This window comes from Strongylocentrotus purpuratus, unplaced genomic scaffold (genome assembly GCF_000002235.5).
Source record: "Strongylocentrotus purpuratus isolate Spur 01 unplaced genomic scaffold, Spur_5.0 spur5_scaffold_8, whole genome shotgun sequence".
Lineage (NCBI taxonomy): Eukaryota > Metazoa > Echinodermata > Echinoidea > Camarodonta > Strongylocentrotidae > Strongylocentrotus > Strongylocentrotus purpuratus.
In genome coordinates this window covers 4,386,241-4,406,451 of record NW_022145614.1, presented here as the reverse complement: position 1 = coordinate 4,406,451, position 20,211 = coordinate 4,386,241, and the positions used below count along the sequence as shown (strand labels likewise).

The 20,211-nt window shown below is 36.0% G+C and overlaps 1 protein-coding gene across 1 annotated transcript in view; it reads left to right on the top strand.

Annotated features, from left to right (window-relative positions):
• LOC585046 (protein Jumonji) overlaps window positions 1-20,211 on the top strand; it is a 76,242-nt gene that overhangs the window by 11,867 nt on the left and 44,164 nt on the right. The gene's annotated exons all lie outside the window — the stretch shown is intronic.

Genomic DNA, 20,211 nt, shown 5'->3' with positions numbered 1-20,211 from the left:
GAGCGCTATATAAAAAACAGAATATTATTATGTAGGTGCTATGGCTGTTATCTGTGATGGGGACAGAATGTGAAATTCAGGAATGGTTCTCCTAAACATTGTTTTCATTTTACAGTTTATATTCTCTTGAACTTCAGTAAGATGACGCTGTTGGGTTTACACATGTGTTTGTGTCGTTCATACATGTCCGTAAGATGTACATGTACAGGTCAACATGCATATTACAGCATGTGGGGGCGTTGCGTTGGATAGTGGTTCAGTGACATTCTATCTGTTAGTCAGTATTTATGTTGCAGCGATAAAGAGTGTGATGCGTGTTTGAAATGAACCATACAGAAAATGTGGGATGGAAGGGGGCGAGGACATTGACCTTCCGTCTTTATTTTTCTTTCTTTTTTAAATAAATACATAATATACATGTATATGGTACATTATATAATGATCTACCAGTACATTACTTATATTACCTACATAATACAATGACCTACATTACTTACATTACCTAGATAATGTAATGACCTACATTACTTACATGTACATTACCTAAATTACATGAACCATTATGTATTTATATCGATTTGTTTCTATTTGATATTTTTGTCTGCTCCTAAGATATTTGTGCAATCAATCATTAGAAACAATAACAATTGTATAAAAAAACGGTAGTCATGTTAAATGAAAAAGTTATGTTAATGTTGCTTTGGATAGATTATTTTATGATCATTGCTATTCCTCTTGGGTCCTGTAATAAATCAATTGTATTGCTGGCAGTGATTTGACCGATTACAGACTTTCTTTTCCATGCCCTCAGGGATATTGGACAGTATTAATGAAACTTGAAAGTTTATTGGATATACCTGAATTCTGTTTGTTCAGTTCTTCACGAGTTTAGTGCGATATTGCAAGGATTGGAAAAGATATTGTTTCAGTAATGGAGACGTTAGACTATGAGAATGAAAGACCTTGAAATAAAAGAGATTTGAATAATTTCACTCTTTTGAACGATCAAAAGAAAAAGAGAATTGAGTATTGGAAGGAGATATGATATAACTATGAAAACCACCATTTAAAATCTTTATTCGTTCAGAGTTAGAGCAAAGTTGAAGGTAGACGCACAGATTTCCAGTGTCTAGAATGAATTTAAAAGAAATAGATATTCATAAAAGTCAGGTTTGGTGTGTTCTATAACCACATTCAAAAGAGTTGATTATCACTTGGTAAATTTCATGGATTTTGGATAGATGTACATAAATCATCAGAATGGTCACGTACCTGTATTCTCTAGCTCTTCTCTTCAATCCAGAAATTCTATTTCTAAAAAATCCCAGTAACTTTGCTTCAATTAGCAAGTAATATGGAACGGAATCTTTGTAACTTAGTGAAGAGTGGATTGTAATCCCCCCTCTCCCACTCTCTCTGTCATACGTCTTTGAGGAAAGTCAGGAAACACATCAATTTTCTCCTTGGCCATGACTGGATTATTTCCATTGAATTATTTTACACGTCATCACTCTGCGACGTTACGTTATGTGTGAATCCCTAGAAAGTTTTTGGAAATAGTTTGTATTCCAGCCAGATTATTTCATCACTGTGTATGCCATTGGCTCAAATATATGGGTACACTGTAGATGTAGATGGAGGCCTATACAGTACATGTAGCTTATGAACGGATGCAATATTCATTGGAAATTTTTGTGACTAAAGGTCTTTTCAGAAACGCAGAGAAATAGAAAAGAATTTTAGGGAGTATATAATAGGCTGCGACGGGTAGTCGAATGCTTGAGTACCCGCACGGTTGACAACTACTCGGGTACGATTTCTCGTACCCGAATATTCGACCGCAAAAAAAAAAAAAATTAAAGAAAAAAAAAAAAAATTAAAGAAAAAAAAAAAATTAAAAAAAAAATGTCCAGGCCCACGCTTACCCGTGCCAGGGAGAGCGGCGACCGCTGGCATGGTACCGTCGGTAAAAATGTTTCCCAACTCAAGCACTGTCAAACTCACCTTTCAGAAACTGGGACCAAATGTCCAGATTTCTGTTTGGACTTGGAGTAAAATGGATTATTCTGCCATCTTTGGTTTTTAAAACAGCATTATTTACTTTTATTATTCTTATTAAATCGGCGCCTTCAACTGCAACTCAAAGTAAAATTGCATGCGTTTTCAGCGAGGGACCTGGGAAACTGCCGAGTGGTATGGTAGTGGCAAAAAAAGAAAAAAAAGAAAATTTTTTAAAAAAATAAAAAAAATTCAATAAAATTCAAATTTAAAAAAAAAATTATAAAAAAAACATAGCGTCCGAATATTCGAGTATTCGCTTGTGAGCCTGGGAGTGTACTCGGGTACCTCATTACACTGTTATGCACAGCCTTAGTATATAATCAGTGCAAACAAATACGGAGCATGACATGCAGTGTGAAATAAATGTTATATACAACTGTACATGTAGCGTTGAACGGAAAAGGTTAAATGGATTGTGGCTTGTAAAAGGTGATTTACAGCCTGTTGATGAGCAACGATCATGAAGTATTTCGGTTTGCAGTATACAGAGCTGCCAACCATTCCGTTTTTGCCAGAATTACTCTGTTTTTTCGTCAAAATTACGGTATTACGTTTTTTCTTTATAAAATATGTTTTTTTTATAATTTTTTTTTTTTTTTTTTTTTTTTTTTACATACCGCACGTCAAACCACTGCCCTAAAATGGTGATTTGATCACAAATTCAATAGAAAACTAATTTTAAAACAAACTTGAAGAGAAAAATATTCTCAACAAAAATGAAATGCCGATATTACCAAAATAACCACCAAAAAAATGACCTGCTTGTATGGAGAAAAAAAAGCATTTCTGCATTAGAAGTGTGTCGCGCGTGGTTGTAAGTTTTGTTTTTATGAATTCCTTTTTTATGCCATCATGATTGCTTTTTTTGGTAGCACAAGGTTGGCAGCTCTGAGTATACTGTACATGTTAAGAGACAGACCACTAGGCGCGTCTCCATCATCTCGAGATTGCCAAATAGCCCGCTATTTGGGAAATAATCCCGAAGTAACAAATCGCGTCTTCACTATCTCGAGTTTCGAGGTCGACCTTGAGAAATTAGCTTGAGATATTTTGCTCAGCGTTAGCGTGTATTGCGAATCTTCAGTCTAGTGAAGACGCATGGGACAAATAGCTGGATATTATGCCAAATAGTGGGATATTTTGCAAACTAGACCGACATATCTTGGGATATTATCCCGACCAACTATCCAGCTAATTTGCTACTTCGTTCTAATGAAGACGCAATTAGCTGGATAGTTTGCGATCGGAATAGTTCAAATAGCTGGATATTTGGCCATCTCGAGATAGTGAAGACGGGCCTACTGTCTACCCAGGCCTATAAAAGTGTAAATGTACGGGTATTTAGATTTATATGGTTCAAACAAAGTTTACTAAGGCCCCATTTACATTGCAGAAAAAACAATGTGAAAAACCATAGCCATTTACACCACCGGAACAAACCCATAAAAAACACACGACTGTTTGCTATTTTTGTGTTTTTGTTTTGTGTTTGAGATGTGCACCAACTTCATTGTTGCTGCTTTGCAGTCATGTGAGCAAAGACTGGAATAATTCACCAATGTTTAGATAACCAGCATTTACACTCCAAATACTGGCAGAGTTTTGGCCGGTGCTTAAAAAAAACCTCACAATAAAAAAAATTGGTTTGTAGTTGTTGTGTTTATGGGTAGATGCCTAGCAGTTTGCGACAAAACTTGAATGTGAGAATAAACAATGTTTTTTGGTTTGCAGTGTAAATGCCCCTATAGAAGTCTGAACTATATATTCTGAGAACCCTGTTGGAGGTAGTTCATCTGCAATGACCTATATCATCTTTCTATATTACAGTATTGTTCCTGAGGGCTGTTTTATTTGTTCCCCCATCCATTATCTGAAATTAGATAGAAAAAAAAGTAGACGAAGGATTATATTAAAAATCTGGTCAACCAAGGGGATTTCTTTTACTACGATAATCGTCACATGTTGGATACATACATGATATGAAAATACTCATCAGACGGATGAATAATTGAAAACCTTTTTTCTTCAAGTAATCCCATATAGGATAGAGTGGCTGATGCTCTTATTTTCATTTTGGTAAATAATCTCCCTTCTGTTATCTTTTGGGCTGTTTTTTTAATTTTTTTATATCAGTGACAATTTGGATAGTGTGAAGATGGCCGATAGGACTCAGATTTTGCTTGTAACATTTACATGTAGGCTGTACATGTAGCCGTTCTAGGAGAAACAAGATTGTCTAACTCTGAGAAAATGATTTCGAGCCTCTTTGAAAATTAATTTAGCTTCCTGTAGGATGACTTCATTTTGTGTTTGTTTACTGAATAAGGGGAGAGGGGTAATACAGGGAAAGTCTGCATAGTCTAAAGCATGGTTATGAAAGCATGGCAGATGATAACTACATGTAAAGTTCAATCTTGAATTTATTGATGTTTACAAAACTGCATTTGGCATGGTGCAGGATAATGCAACTTTTTCAACGTAAAATGATGATTTGAGTACGGTATTAATACTTCTGAAATACGTTTAAAGTAAAATCTGTGCCTTAATTGTCACAGGTTTAAGATAGGAGGCATTCGATCCTCTTTTAAACCAATAGTTTGGGTGAGGGGATGATGGAGGACCAATTCCATCTAGCCAGGGTACAACCCAACTGGAAAGATGGTCTAAAATCTGGCTAATGGAAACACATCCCCAAAGACGCAGATAGAATGTAGAATGTAGCGAGCCCTGCATGAGGCATTTATTTGGCAATATTTCATGACCGACTGCTCACAACACAAGGCAAATATTTTCTTGCTCATAAAGAACTGTCTGGGTGAGCTGGATGTCATGTTTATGATTAGTCTCATGGCATCCAGACACGATTTACTGATATTGTGTTTGGATGAAAGCATGGAGGATTAAAACTAGAGGGAGGTTAAACACTTTCGAAATGATCATCATGTAGTATTTCTGCATGGTTTATCATGACCATCACGGTAGTAAACACTAGATCATGATCATTATACATTAGCAATTGTAAATAATACAGAATCATACAGAGGTACATGTATGACAATATAAGCTACATGCTTTCAAGAGAAATATTTTAAAAGAGTTGTATACATTATACGTGGTAGATCTTACAAAATTCTATTCATGAAAGCCCTACTAAGCCATCACTTCACATGCAGGGCAAAGAATTAGTTCACCACGGTAACACGATTCTTTTTAATAGATGGAAGTGATAGTAGTCAGAAAGCCGTAGGGTTGAATTATTGATCATTCATCATACCGAGTCTTGCAGTTAATAATCTCTAGCAAGAAAGACCTGAATTTCAAAACTTGTATTTTGGTTTTGAAAACAAAATATTTCATCTGAGGAACAAAAGCGTGACATGTTTTGCAAATCAATCTTTAGAACACATTTTTTTCTTCTTTGGAGAGTGTTTGATTAAATTTTTGTAAAGTAGATTTTCCATAAACTTCAGCCACATTTTGGTCACGATTACCATACATATGAACCCAATATTATTGTTGCAGACTTTGTGAATGTAATTTTCATTAAATTGGATGACTAATCATGAAACTTCTCCTTGAGATCATAGAGAATACATGTAGCTTAAATGAAAACAAAAACAAAAACAAAAACAATACATATGCTATCTGCTAGATTCTTGTTTTGATATAAATTTGATGAATTAGTTCAGTACATATCAGTTTACCGGGATAGTTATTTTCTCTGTTTCATTTCTTCTCTTTCATGAGCCATATTTTTCATTTTTCCTTTTAGTGGCTGTTGTAAAATTGACAAAGTATTTCCATCCGCACATCCTTCTTTTCACGGTCTGCAAATTGTCTGTGCTGTACATGTCATTGTGTACTGTGTTTCCCTAACCCTAATACATGTTCATCTATTTTTGTTGTTGTTTGTTGTATTCATATCCTCCAGTTTTGCCAGTTATTCAGATATGCAAGTGTCAAAACTCTCATTTTCACAACTGTGTTATACAAGAACTCAATATAGCTTTGTAGATCTCTATCTCCACACTTGGCAATATGTAGAGGAGGAATTGTTTTGACCAAATGTCTTGGGGGGGGGGGGAGTATTCTAGCATTAGAATCTGATATTTCCTTGAAAAATGGAAATATATCCCCAGGTCATAAAGGGATACTCTTTATATTGATTTTCAGATCAACTTGATACATGTAAGGCTATTCTGTTATAAAGCTACATGTAGTGGGAGGGGCCGTGGGTGGTTGAGCTCAACTCTAGATCATATAATTACTACATAATAGATGGGCATTAAAGTATCATTTGAAGCTGATCCTTTGCAAGCTGTGTATGTGTATTCTGAAGCATTTACTTGCATGACTTGAGCTCTTGATCATCTGTGCATAGCTAGCAGAGTCTGATCTTTGTTTTCATTATGTGGGAAAGGTCTGCATGATTGCTGCATCAAGTACTGCTTGGCACAAGGGGAAATTTTTTCATATTTCATGGGTCGTATTTAAATTCTTCCATGCCGTCATGATTTATTAGAATCAACACACTTTTATCATTTTATTAATACAACAAACAGTTCGCATACAATGTATGAAATGGTGATTCATTTTCAAGGGTTGAAATTTTGTATGTGTTTTCATTTATGCATGAATGGGGTCATACTGTAGTATTGAAATGACATTCCTGCGAAATTTAGTAAAGTAGATGAAAAAGAAAAATTTAGTGATGAGAGACTATACTGTATACACGTACATTCATTTAGAGATATCGGACAGTTTTATAGGCTTGAAATCATGATTTTACATTCAGCATCGCTCTACAAATGAGCATACAGCAGCAAGTCATCATTTTAGATTGCTCCGTCTCACTGCAGCGTTCTGCCAACTTGTAATTTAAATCCTGCTGCCAGCCAGGAAGATCAGAAACGTTAGGTCTAGAATTGTGCCTTGTTTTATGGATTAGGATATTGCTTCTAAACGTGATGTGTAGGAGGAGATGTCCTCCGTTCCTTTTCATCCCAGGATGTACGCGGCTTCGTCTCCCTTCCATCACTAGATCTCATGGATTTGGTATTGTATCATGTCTCTCATCGGAAGAGTACAATGGATTTCCCTTTCCTTACGGGTAGCTTTGACTCAAAGGGAGGGGCTTGTTATCGATATGACCATTACTTTATGAGTGGAATTTAAACTATCCAAATGTATTCTTAGATATACATTAGTAGTTGTCTATACCGGTACATACAGTGTAGTCTTCACTTTGATTTGAAATATTAATATACTGCTTCAGACTTGTTTGTAGTGCCGTGGCCAAATCTGGGTGTCTTCAAATATGAAATCAAATTGGATGTCATTGATACCATTTTCATAATTACATGTATTAGGGGCAGCCCTAGGGGTATGCATGAGTGGAATAAGTGATGATTGCTTTCATATATTCTAAATTTACAAGCCTGTACTACATTGTGTATATGGATTAAAATGGCTCAGTTGAAGTGATAATGACTCTGGAAATGACATTGATGCTGAAAACAGTAATAATTGTGCATTTAAAAGCTACCCTCATCTTTAGCTAATGAATTAATTCGCCAGAGGAAGGGCACTATCATCATGCAATGCAGTGTGAAGCTACAGAAGGTCATTCCATTTTAATGCCTTAATTATCGATTTGGCTTCTTTCACACTATTTCTAGGTTAAAGTTGAGCCCAGTCTACATGTATGATGGAGAAGAAGAAAAAAAATCCACATTATTATGAATGACTGTTTAACATGCTAGGTTTATGTATATCAAAATCATTTCTCATGCTACCAATGAAACTCTTGCTGATTAAAGATGATTAAAATAAAGTTATTTCAAAATATCTGTGAGATTTGAGCATTGTATTACAAATGTGTAAAATTTCTGTTGAATTCAGTCCAAATTATTTTGCCAAAGGAATAGAGAATATATAAACAAACACAGTCATGTAGAATATTTGTGTATGTAAATATACATATAGGCTATAAGTTGCCTGGTTTAGCAGGCAGAAAGGAGTTTGCCACATTCTCATTCATATTTCATTTAATCAAACTAAATGCCCACCACAAGCACCCGATACATTCCAGCGTAGAATTCATTCATTGTCAGTACTGCTAGGATGAGGCCAATTTTAATGTTCTAACTCCCCCATGCTAATACATATCCGCCAACAAACATGAATTGATTGTAAAAGTGAAGAGCATCGTCCTTCATCATGTAATCAGGAGATAGAAAGGGGAAAAAACATTAACACACATGATGTTAAGCGATGCAAGGTCGTACTGATATCCCATGACTGTTCTGCAAATTATGTATTTGTAAACAGATCGATTTTTTTACTTTCTTTGGGAAAGTTCATAACACAGCATTACTTGAGGTCATGTAATCATGAATGATACAGTTAGCATTTTGAAATGATATCATCAATTTCCTATGCACTTTAATACATGTATCTTGACTTACAATTTTCATAATATTCTTACTTCTTCGCTTTAAAAAAAAATTTACTCATTTATTTCTCTAATGGTTCTTTTATTAGTGAGAATGAATGATTGATAAAGATATTTTAAAAGCCTACTATAAAACCAGAATTTTTTGCAGGCATAGTAAATGAAGGCGATTGTTTTCTCGGCAGGTAGCTTTCAAGAAATGTAATCATTCAGTGTAGTTTCGGTTGTTATTCAATTATTTTCCTGCAGGAAACTTTCGCAAATCTTAACTATTCGCTAGATTTGTGAACATTTCATACATGCAACACGTTACTCGTTGTTCGGCACATGTAAGTTGTATACAGTGAAGTGTATGATATGGCTTCAAGTTCAATGTAGTTCCAACTGCGATATTTTTGACAGGAAATGTGCAGTTAGTGGGATGTCCATCTTTGGCCTCAGAAGGAGAATGACCTTGTCCCTGTTGTGACTGATGAGTGAAAGTATTGAGACGGCCTGTCCCTCCCTATGGCTCCCTATGCATTCTACTCCGCCCGCTGGCCAGAATCATGGCCAGAATGATGATAGCTAGGATGGATTAAGTGGATTTTCATTACCGGTTCAACGCTAAAATCAAGGCCTACTAGCTAGTACAAATGTACATTAAAATTGTGGTGATTTAATCAAACAAACATATTTTTGGAACACATTAGAAATTCTAGCTTTTTAACGAGATGATTTTTAGTTTCATAAAGTTATCTTCACAGAAGTATTTATACAAGATAATGTCTATTTCCTCTATGTATCAATTTTGTGTGTGAAAAGTTGGCATCAATACACAATACGGCCTACTGCAAATAAATTAATTACAACTGGAGATAATTATATTCAAAATTTCATGGTCTAATTCCATGAAAAGGCCATATGGAATTGGAGCAGATAAGTATAATTTTTGTAATTTGTATGCTGGTGTATGCATTCAATATGTATGAAGTCTGCAAAGGGACTTAAAACATGGTAGTATGTGTATGTACATATATGTCAATTGGATTGATCAATGATACTTTGGAAATATTTGAATTCATGCAAAATATTGATGGTAAAAAAGACAATGCAAATGTCAAATTTTAATCGATGATGTGAGCTTGCTCTTATGGCATTTTGAATATCATTGTTTTGCATTCAGGTATTAAAGGCCTTGGTGTACTTGGTATTGTTTGCAGAGAGGTAATAGAGCAGAGAAGGATTTAATACAAGCCAGTTGAGCAGAAAAATATAATGATTGATGCACACATGAACAAATGTACTTTATATTGTTTGCTCAAAGATAAATAAAGATAGGGGTAGCAAGGAGGGAGGGACGGAGGGAGGGAGGGAGGGAGGGAGGGAGGGAGGGAGGGAGGGAGAAGGGGGAGGGAGAAGGGGGAGGGAGGGAGGGAGGGAGGGAGGGATACAGAGAGTCAGGGCGTGTAAGAGGGAGGGAGGGAAGGAAGGAGAAGGGGGAGAGAGGGAGGGAGGGAGGGAGGGAGAAGGGGGAGGGAGGGAGGGAGGGAGGGAGAAGGGGGAGGGAGGGAGGGAGGGAGGGAGGGATACAGAGAGTCAGGACGTGTAAGAGGGAGGGAGGGAAGGAAGGAGAAGGGGGAGGGAGGGAGGGAGGGAGGGAGGGAGGGAGGGAGGGAGGACGTGTGGGGCTGGGGGCGGATAGGTAGACAAAAAAGAGAGATAAAGAGGTAATCCAGTACACATACTTCACATTGTTTACTCCTATATCGTGAGTATACGTGAACTGCATGTTACCTCATTTTTCTGGGTTATATGTGGTCTGAGGTCTGATTGCCTTATGGAGTTGCGGTTGTTTGATGAGGAATAGAAGGGTCCCAAACAACAAGCTAGATAGTATCTGGTTTTCTTTCCATGATATCAACAGTTCCCCTTATAGGTTCTAGCACTCCCCCTTTAAAGGGATCCGGTAACTTTGTCTCAGATTCTGAAATAAAATTCTGGATTTAGCTGATGCAATGATAATTATAAACCTTTAGGTCAGTCAGGAACCCCATGACTTTTACAAGCCGATCTCCTGTCTGATTATCAAGATATTTATGATTGGAATTACAAATTTTGAAAACCATTTGTCTGACGGTTTTCATAACACTACAGTCTATTGGAGAAAACAAGTATGGTAAAACTGGTCACTCAAAGATTTTTACTTTTTTGAGGCACTTCTTGATCATTTTGAAGCGCAATTGTTTTAGGGCTTCAATATTACACCATATCACAGACATTAATAACACGTAGGGCCGTGTATCTCAGATTTAACATTGTTAAACGATCCCTTTAATCATTATCATCTTTATAAAACATTTTATTGGCATACAAGTTTTCAGGATGCTTATTAAAACCATATATGTAACTTCTCTAGATTTACATTTGGTATGTGTATGAGACAAGGTATTTTTACATGTAAATGGATGTTTTCAAAGAGCAGAATTAATTTGCAGTTTATAGTAGTTATTTAGTAGTAGTATTCTACATGTATCAGTTTATTTTGAATAAAACAAATACAATTAAATATTATAAGTGAGCGAAATATATACACAACGTATATATATACATGTACATGTACATTACAGTTCTTCCTATAATAATACCCCAATATATTCACATTGGAATTTTAATATAATTTTTTCTTTAGCAGACAGTTCCTTTCTTTCTTTTTCTTTCTTTTTCTTTCTTTTTCTTAAAAAAATAATCTTTTTGTTGGTTGTTTCCTGTACTGTCTGTAGCTATAAGCAAGTGTTTTTGTAGAAGTCAGTTTCAAGTGATCTACTTTATATAGTAAAATGTGTGTGGGCCATAATCTCTCCTGTCTGGCTTTTGACTGAACTTGGATCTTAATCCCTTCATTACAAGGCAAGGTTGTCTTTCCGAAGGAGAATTTGAGTGCCTATGAATATGATTTGAGAATAATGAGAGATTTAGCCGTCTGGCCTTTTAAAGATGAAGTTGAGTTCTGGTCATGCGATTGCATTGTGAAAGAAACGGTGTGGAACCGACCAGAAAAGGTTGATCATCTAGCATATAAGAATTTGTGTGTATTGCAAGGTTCTGGAATCATCAAAATGATAAGAAATTTGGCCAAGTCTTGGTAAAGTTACAAACACTTGCACGTGGCGTAAAAAGCCGGCCCCCCCCCGACTTTTACGATGTTACATGCATATTTAGAATATGAAGGCATTTGAAGAGCCATGCTTTTCAGGGAACATGTCTTATCTGATGTTCTTCCACACTTGCATAATAAGAATGAGTAACGCTCACAAATTATTTTTCACCTCTTCCCAGAACTCAACCTTCTCTTTAAACGTTTTGTCTACTTCAGAGCTCCATATTTAGGGGACAATATAAAAATCACATTTTCCCCTCTGAGCTCCTTTTGAGCTTACCAGTGCTAATTGACTCCTTCTATGTTGTTAGACTAATTGCATCTGTAGATGCTGGTATTTCAATGTTCATTTACATCATTTCCATTTTGCATTCCGAGCTAATGAGCGCTCTTCTTCTTCGCACATGCAAGTATACTTTGATTTCAACAAACATACAAACATGTATTGTTATTGAGTATTATAATATAATGCTTCCAATTTTTTAATAAGGATGGCATGAAGATCAGATTACCATATTTTCATTATCACTTCCACATACATGAACATCCTCTTCACGTCATATCCCGTACTTCGTTTCTCTTTCATCAGGTTAAATTCAGAGAAATTACCACAAGCTTTTGAAGATTGCGATTTTGTAGCATTAAATGATAACATTAATGATGAAATCAAGTACTTCTGCCTGGTTTATGTTACATTTTGTGAAATGTACTGGTAGATGCTTCCTATAGGTTTTTTTTCTATAACTTGCGGTTACGGAAAGGCGAAGACACACTTCCGATATAGGGTTACAGAGAAATTGACGAAAGCTAGGGCTGTGATCCTTATTTCTAAGAAATAAGTCAATATTCTATGTTTTCTATGAGTTCATTTAAGAAGGAACACATTATTTGTCTTCAACTTCACTGATGTCTAAAAAAATGAGCTCAAAACAGGAACCTCACTTGATTTTATAAGGCAGTGTGTGATTTTCATTATGTCTCTATCGAAATGAAAGGAATGCTTTATGTAGAAAGCTATTGGTAATAAAACATTTGAGTGACTACGGTAATTTATTTGTATCGTGCATGCATTCATATTTGTGCTGGTCTTAAAAGCTGCTTTATGCTTTAAATGGAAAGCTGTTTATGATATTTTTAAATAATTGCCTACACGTAGGCGTTCATTGAAGAAATAATTTGGCTGTGAATGTAGCTAGGCCATATATTCAGCAAATCAGTGTTGAATCTTTAATCCACTGCTTTTCTGATGGTTACAGAAAGCATCATCTACTTCATCGTGGATATCCCTGTCAATTTCACGCCAGCTTGAAAATCATCTGTTCCTTCACACTTCATTGTGCTTTCCAATCACCCTATGTAAATCCTATTGACCCCAGCCAGGTGAAGGTCACTGAACTCTGAATGACCCCAATGACCTCCAGACCCTCAGACCCTGTCTGGGTAGTAGCACCTGGCAAGGGCAGCATGTATGCAATAACACAAGGTAGCTTTCAAGTTATAAACTACTGTGTTTATTTGCCAAAGCTTGGTATACCTACAACAAGGGTTTTGTTTGCATGTTTATGTAGAAATAGTCTACCATGATGCATGGACTGGACAACAAACTGAAGTTAGGATGGCCAGACTATGGACCTATACTACCATTGCCAGTTTTGGGTTTTTTCCTGATATAACTATGAAAGTGTAATAAATTATGAAAGTGTAGTAAAAGGGTTTGTTTAAATAGACTACTGTACAGAGACTTAAGACACTAATACCTCTTTTTACCTTGCTGGTTATGTAATAGCTTTATTTCTTTAGTTATATGAAGGGTACCTTTGAGCATGCACATGTAGAGCTACCATTTTGAGAAGAAGCAACACAAAAGCACATGGAGTTCAATGCATTATATCAACAGCATCATACCTAAAATGTCACGTGTGTTTGGCTCCAGATTCTGGTAAATATGCCTCTTTTATTACAGTCACGTCCTCTGTAATACACTCTACCTGTCATACTCATAATATATTGTATCGTGATTGTTATGTTGGATAATTCAAACCCACTGGTAGTTGATATATAACTGTAGGCCCACATGTATGATTTTGAGTTGGGCTTATATGGGCCCATTGAATGATGATCTAGTAAATGTGATGGCATGTTTGTGAAATTCAGTCTTGGCTCATGTTAAGCTGTTAGGAGTGGTACTCAGTAATGACTGTTACGTAGGTGAGGCAGGGAAGGAGAATCATTGCGCATCTATCATCAGCTGTACATCCTGAATCTACCCTAGTATTGTTTAATAGACTGATCCCAATAGAGTTCTTTTCACAGCACAGAAGAGCCGTCTGTGGTCATAGCTAAGAAGTTCTTCACATCAGAAAAAAATACCTGATCATGAATGGATTCCATAAATTATCCTGTTGACTATTATTGCTTGCTGTATGCTGAATGCCTACCCTTTTTTGTATTCATAGCACATACATGTACACTGCAACATCTGTGTGATGAGAACATTTTTTTTTTAATTGCGAAACTGGCTAGGCGTGGCGTATCTGTTTTGTTGTAGGACCTCCATCAGTAGAAAAACAAGTGTGGATACGAAGATTTCTATTGATTGCATGACAGAGTGTTTAAAAAAAATATGGATGAACAACAGCATATAAACCGGGGTAAAATGTTGAAAACATTTACTTGTAAGTGACAATGGAAATTTATATTATTGAGAAAGTATTAAAGTTGAATTATCTTAGTTTGTCTGCTAAATATGAATGTTTGTATCTTTACAAAATCAGATGAAATTGAGTACTGATCAACTGTATTATTCAGTGCATTTCATATTTTGATAACAACACTGTTACCAACCGTTGCTGCTTGCTGAACTGCGCAAATACGGTTAAAATTTACTCTCATGCACACAGCGTTTTGTTTGCTGTAAGCAAGCGCACATACGCACAGTGTACATTTACTCATGTGCTTCGTAGCATCATGATGACGGCAGAGATAACATTACTTAAAAGTGTGAACAGCTATATTCATCCATCCCAGGACTGTATTTCCATCTGTGGTTACTGTGTGGGCGCTTCCTTTTGCTATATCTATCCACAAATGCCGCACAGGAAAGTATCAATTGTGGCCACATTAGCACCTCCATGCACTGCCCCAGTCGATGCTAAATGAGATGAGAGCTTCATATTTCATTGATAATGATATCGTTCTTGGTTGCCGTAACCACAGAAAGAGATTAATGTCTTGTTTTATATTATTGGTTTAAGTTTCAACTGTTTACCTTGATAGTTTTATATGGTCAGTTTTCCTTTCACATTATATTTACATTATTTGTTGTTGATGATCAGTTGGAATGCTATACTCACATTCTTTATACAAAATTATCATTAAAGTTTACCAATCACCAACTACCCCCCCTCCCCCTGTATGTTATTGGTTCAGTTATTGCTCTAGTACACTGTAGAGTATGATTCCATCATACTGCAATCATTTTTAGAAAACTATTTTGTCATTATTTACATCCACATTTGAAATACATCTAAAATACATCTAAAATATTAAAAATATTCATGAAAGGATGACATTTTTGTGTAATAATCATGCAGCTGGAATGTTCATTCAAATCACATGATATTGCATATCCACATGCATTATACACACAAATATGCATTAAGTCCCCGTCCTCATTAGCGATGCAATCATAATTATGCCGACACAGAGCATTGACTTCCGTTCTGGATGCATGCGGTATCTGTGAATGAAAAGCATTCACAGCCGTGCTGCAATGCCAGAGAGAGAAAGAGAGAGAGAGAGAGAGAGAGAGAGAGAGATCGGTGGAATAATTTTAGCAAAATTGATTCAAGAGGATGTGTGTTAGGCTTTGTCTAGTTTCAATGTTATTAGAGTTTTAATTTACTGGGGAGTAGAGAATAGAGGAGCATGCACTGTGATGAACGAAATGGGGTAGCAGTCTAGGCAATATCTATTGATTGAGATTTATGGTCTGAGAAGATTAGTTTGTGGGTTTGAGGATTATTAGGGTATAGTGAAGTGACTATTTAGGCAATTTTTCTTGCGTACACATGTAATTAAATGCGAGAACTGGGCCAAATATGCAAAGGATGCATGCTGGTGACTGTTATAGCAGCCAAGGAAATTTCCACTGCTGTACATGTATACCATTAGGCATGGGAAGTTAGGATTATAATTATTAAATTAGTTTAGTACATGTCTGTATAGTTAGCTTCAGAAAAGGCCTGCTTTAAAAGGCAGTAAAGGAGGAGAATGAGAGAGAGGGAGAGAGGGAGAGAGAGAGAGAGAGAGAGAGAGAGAGAGAGAGATGGAGAGAGAGAAATAGATGCAGAGAGAGAGAGAGAGAGAGAATGAATGAATTATAGAGAGAGAGAGAGAGAGTTAAGGAAAATACAATATTTATCCCTTGTGCCGTAATGACCTAATTTGTCACTCTGATGAAAGGAAAGGGACTTGTGAAAGTTAGAATTGTTTTAGATTAAAACCCATTACAGCTCAATTCACAGAATTTTACTGCCCATCTCATGTGACATACTCCCAGAACAAAGGCATTTCCGATGATAAGAAAAAAATATAATTATTTCCTGCTGTACATGAAGATATCAACCGTTATTTCAATAGGGAACAAATCTCTGGGCACAGACAGGATTTTCATGACTGCCTCAGTAATACTTCCTTTCCCAGCCAGTTGCCATTGATTTGCACACATATTTTCAATTTATATATTCATTTATAAATTATAGTACCTATAAAACTGCTATATTTGAGCGCCTTGAGCAGTCTTTTAGAATGGATATGTGCGCTTTATAAGTTGACATTATTATATTTATTAAAATTTTAAAAAATTGTTTTAATTATTTTCCCCCTCTTTTACCTCTCCTTCTCCTCCTCCTCCTCCTTCTCCTTCTTCTTCTTCTTCTTCTTCTTCTTCGTCGTAAAGAAATATGTGTAGCACTTGCTAATTTTGAGATTTAAACTCTTCAGTGTGAAAGCTGTTTTAGGAATGAATGAAATTAGAAAAGCAGGTTAAAAAATACATGGCAGTGGAGAGTAGCTTCATGAGAACAGGGTAAAGTGAAAAGAGCTCTAAGATACAAAAAAATCTTAACAGGGCTGTGGTATTTAAATTGTAATTAACAATGCTTACAATGCTTATAAAACAACTTTAAATTTTGAAGAGAAAAAAAAGGACCAAACTATGAATGCCAAGAGCAATGATTAGTGGCCAAGGTAGCTGTGCTTTTAACAGCAAAATGTGATGCTTTTGTGATAAGTGATGTATTCAGATTGAATAACAAAAAATTACTTTCAGTTTTCTTGGAAAATGCCCAGAACTGTTCACTGGTAATTTCTGATATTGAGAGCAGTAGCAACAAAGGATTGGATATGAATCTTATCAGGATTTGAAGTTTTGGGGAAGTGAAAATGAATCCTATTGTCATACCACATGCTAAATGATTTACACAGGAGGAAAAGGATTATACTCAAGGAAGTGAGATATGAAACATGACCTCGTCAGAGGACTACAAATCCTGTATCCATCAATTTGTTGGTTCCCATTGGAGGTTAGGAGTACAAAGCAGTGGTGCTGCTATTGGGGGGGGGGGGGGGCACTTGCCTCCCAATTGAATGGCCGACAAAAATAAGGATGAAAAAGAAAAAGAGATATTGGGAAACGTAGGGAAAAGGCCAAGGAAACAAGACGGTAGGATTCCCTTCTGCACCCCCATATCAGTAAATGTTTTGTCATGAAAAGCATGTAATAGTTTCCAGTACTATCTTTATATGATATTTACACGATGAACTGCAGTGCACGTTTAGGGTAATGTGCTTATAGTGGATACTTACATGTACATGTAACTATTTCAAAAGCTACATTTGAGTGCCGTTTCTAGTCATTAAATTGTTATGTGTCTTAAAATAAAGCATAAATTTGATTTAAAATACTTTGCAATTTTCTTAAAATATCTGGTACTGGTAGACAAATAAAACAAGCATCCTATCGAGTGCTGTTAAGTCACAGATAGGTAGAAGGGATTGAAGCCAAGGTCGGGTGGGGGGGGGGGGGGCAGCGTCCACCTGCATAATCTTCTATCCTTCTATAGCTGTACTCTACGTGTCACCAATTTATTTATGGTACACCTAGAGGTCTTAGGAGAGCATCCTGCATTCACCCGTTATCTCGATGTACTGGCCAGCCTTCGAAACGAGTACAGGAAATTTGTGTAGTTATATTTGGGATTGAAGTGAGGAAGGAAAAGGATCGAGGACCCGTCAATGCAGTCAAAAAGGGAAAGGCCAATTTTAACCTGGAACGTGACTTGTAAATGATTGAAAATGCATTTTTTTTTTTTAAGGGATGGGGAGGGGGATATTTTGTTAATATCCTTTTTTCTAGAATTGTAATTTCCGTAGCATTCTTCATTTTTGTCTCACCTGCGTAGCAAAAAACGAGACATGTGCAGCTTTTCCGGAGACGGCGGTGGCGGCGTCAACATCAAAAACTTAACCTCGGTTAAGTTTTTGAATTTTGAATATAATTTTGAAAGTACAAGTTCTTATTCATTGAGTAGAATTTCAGGTCACAAAACCAAGGTCAAAGGTCCTTTCAGGTCAAAAAACCAAGGTCAAAGGTCCTTTCAGGTCAAAAAACATTTGCAGGCCAAAAAAATGAAAAGTTTAAATTCCAAAGGCATTTGAAAGATAATACTATTTTAGAACTTCTCTCAAAACAAAAGGACTTGGAAATGTCTTTTTTTGGAAAATACAACCATTAGTTGTTGAATCAAATTTAGCGAGCACGCTCATTTAATTACATAGTCTGATTTTCAGACCCATGTACTGAATGGTCGTACGTTTTGTGCTGCGCAAAGATTCAATCAGTTTAATTTTGGCCATTACAAGAGGTTGGTTATTGACGTAGACAAATGCTCATGTACCCTTTGTAGCTCACTTTATGTATGTTTTACCAAAGAAAAAAAAAAAGTCGGTCAGTCTCTCATTATTGTCTGACAGTGAAGTCTAGAAAATAAACGGGTTTCCTTGCATAATTTGAATACTAAGACACTGATAATGTTTAAATTTCACAGATAGGACACACATGACATAATCATAATTCAACAGAATTTGATGTTGGCTGCAAAAGGGATACACTACCTTTGTATTGGAATATTTACAGTAACAGCTTTGATTTTCTTTTTTCATACAGTATCTTATCTCAGGAACTAAACATTATTGAAATTGTATTGATGATATTTCAAAGCATTTTTAACAAAGATTGATTTTATATAGCCTACAATTGTACTATAAGGTTCAAGTAATTTTACTCAAATCTGAGAAAGTAAATATTTTTGGTCATAATGTGGTCGAAGGAGGGATATGGCCAAGCCACATCTTTCCAGTCCCATCCATGTTCTTTTGTCCAAGAAAGAAGAAAGAAATTCCAAACATATCTGTATTGACCACATTGGGAACTGCAAACTTTCGTTTTCCATTTTGAGGCACCCGTAGTTTGCTCTCTGTGCTTATCTGTGTGTCCATAGAGGCTCTGGTATAGTGAAGACCAATAAGCAAACCACAGAGATTCCAAACAATTAGTCTTATGTGGTAAGAAATGCATCTCTATGAAGAAGCTTCTTTGTTGAGGGTGTGGTTAGTGACGTAGTAAATGCAGTGAGTTTGATGAACATATAGAAGACTTCAGAGAAAATTTCAATTTGTTCTTATAGAACAGCTGCTATTTCTCTCTACATGCTTATTCACTGCCAACGTACATGTATGATGTACTTGTATGTAGCTAATAATCATACAAGAATATTCTTATTTGATGAATTATGAAAATAAACCATTCAATATTTACAGGATATATCATTGTTCTTTTTTTACTGATCACGTAATGTGCTGAAGTAGGACATCATACCCGTATATTACTTCTGTATGCTTCAACAACAAAGCAGTTATAAAATCATTACCAAACGAATCATTGTCAAGCCAATGAAATATGTATGAATACAATTTACTCCAATCTCTGTTTTTGTTATACTCAAGTTTGTTTCTCAGCAGCCCATCTATCATATCTGCCATTGTGTTTAATGTGAAAGGGTTGTTTGTAGTACCTTAGCCATACTCTCAGACATCTGTCAATGCCGTGACACCATTGTACAAGAAATACTCAAAAATGCTATTAAAGCTTTCCTTTGACTAATTCTCAATGCATCTATTCCAAGAGTGTTTTGACATCCTGTTAAGGATGAGAGGTATTTATAGAAAAATATATATTTAGCCCCACCCCCCCCCACCCCCCCCCCCCCAAAAAAAAAAAAAAAAAAAAAATGTATATATATATATATAACAAAATAAATAAAATTGAATAAAAAGGATTTTGCTGAGTTTTCAGTTTGAATGGTAGAAAGATGAGGCTAAACATGATTTTTACATGATGGCACAAGTTCAGTCTCTATAATGTTTGCTATGTAAGCACATGAAGGATGGTGACAAAAGAGAGCAAATAAGAGATTTCATTGTTGTTCTACTAAAA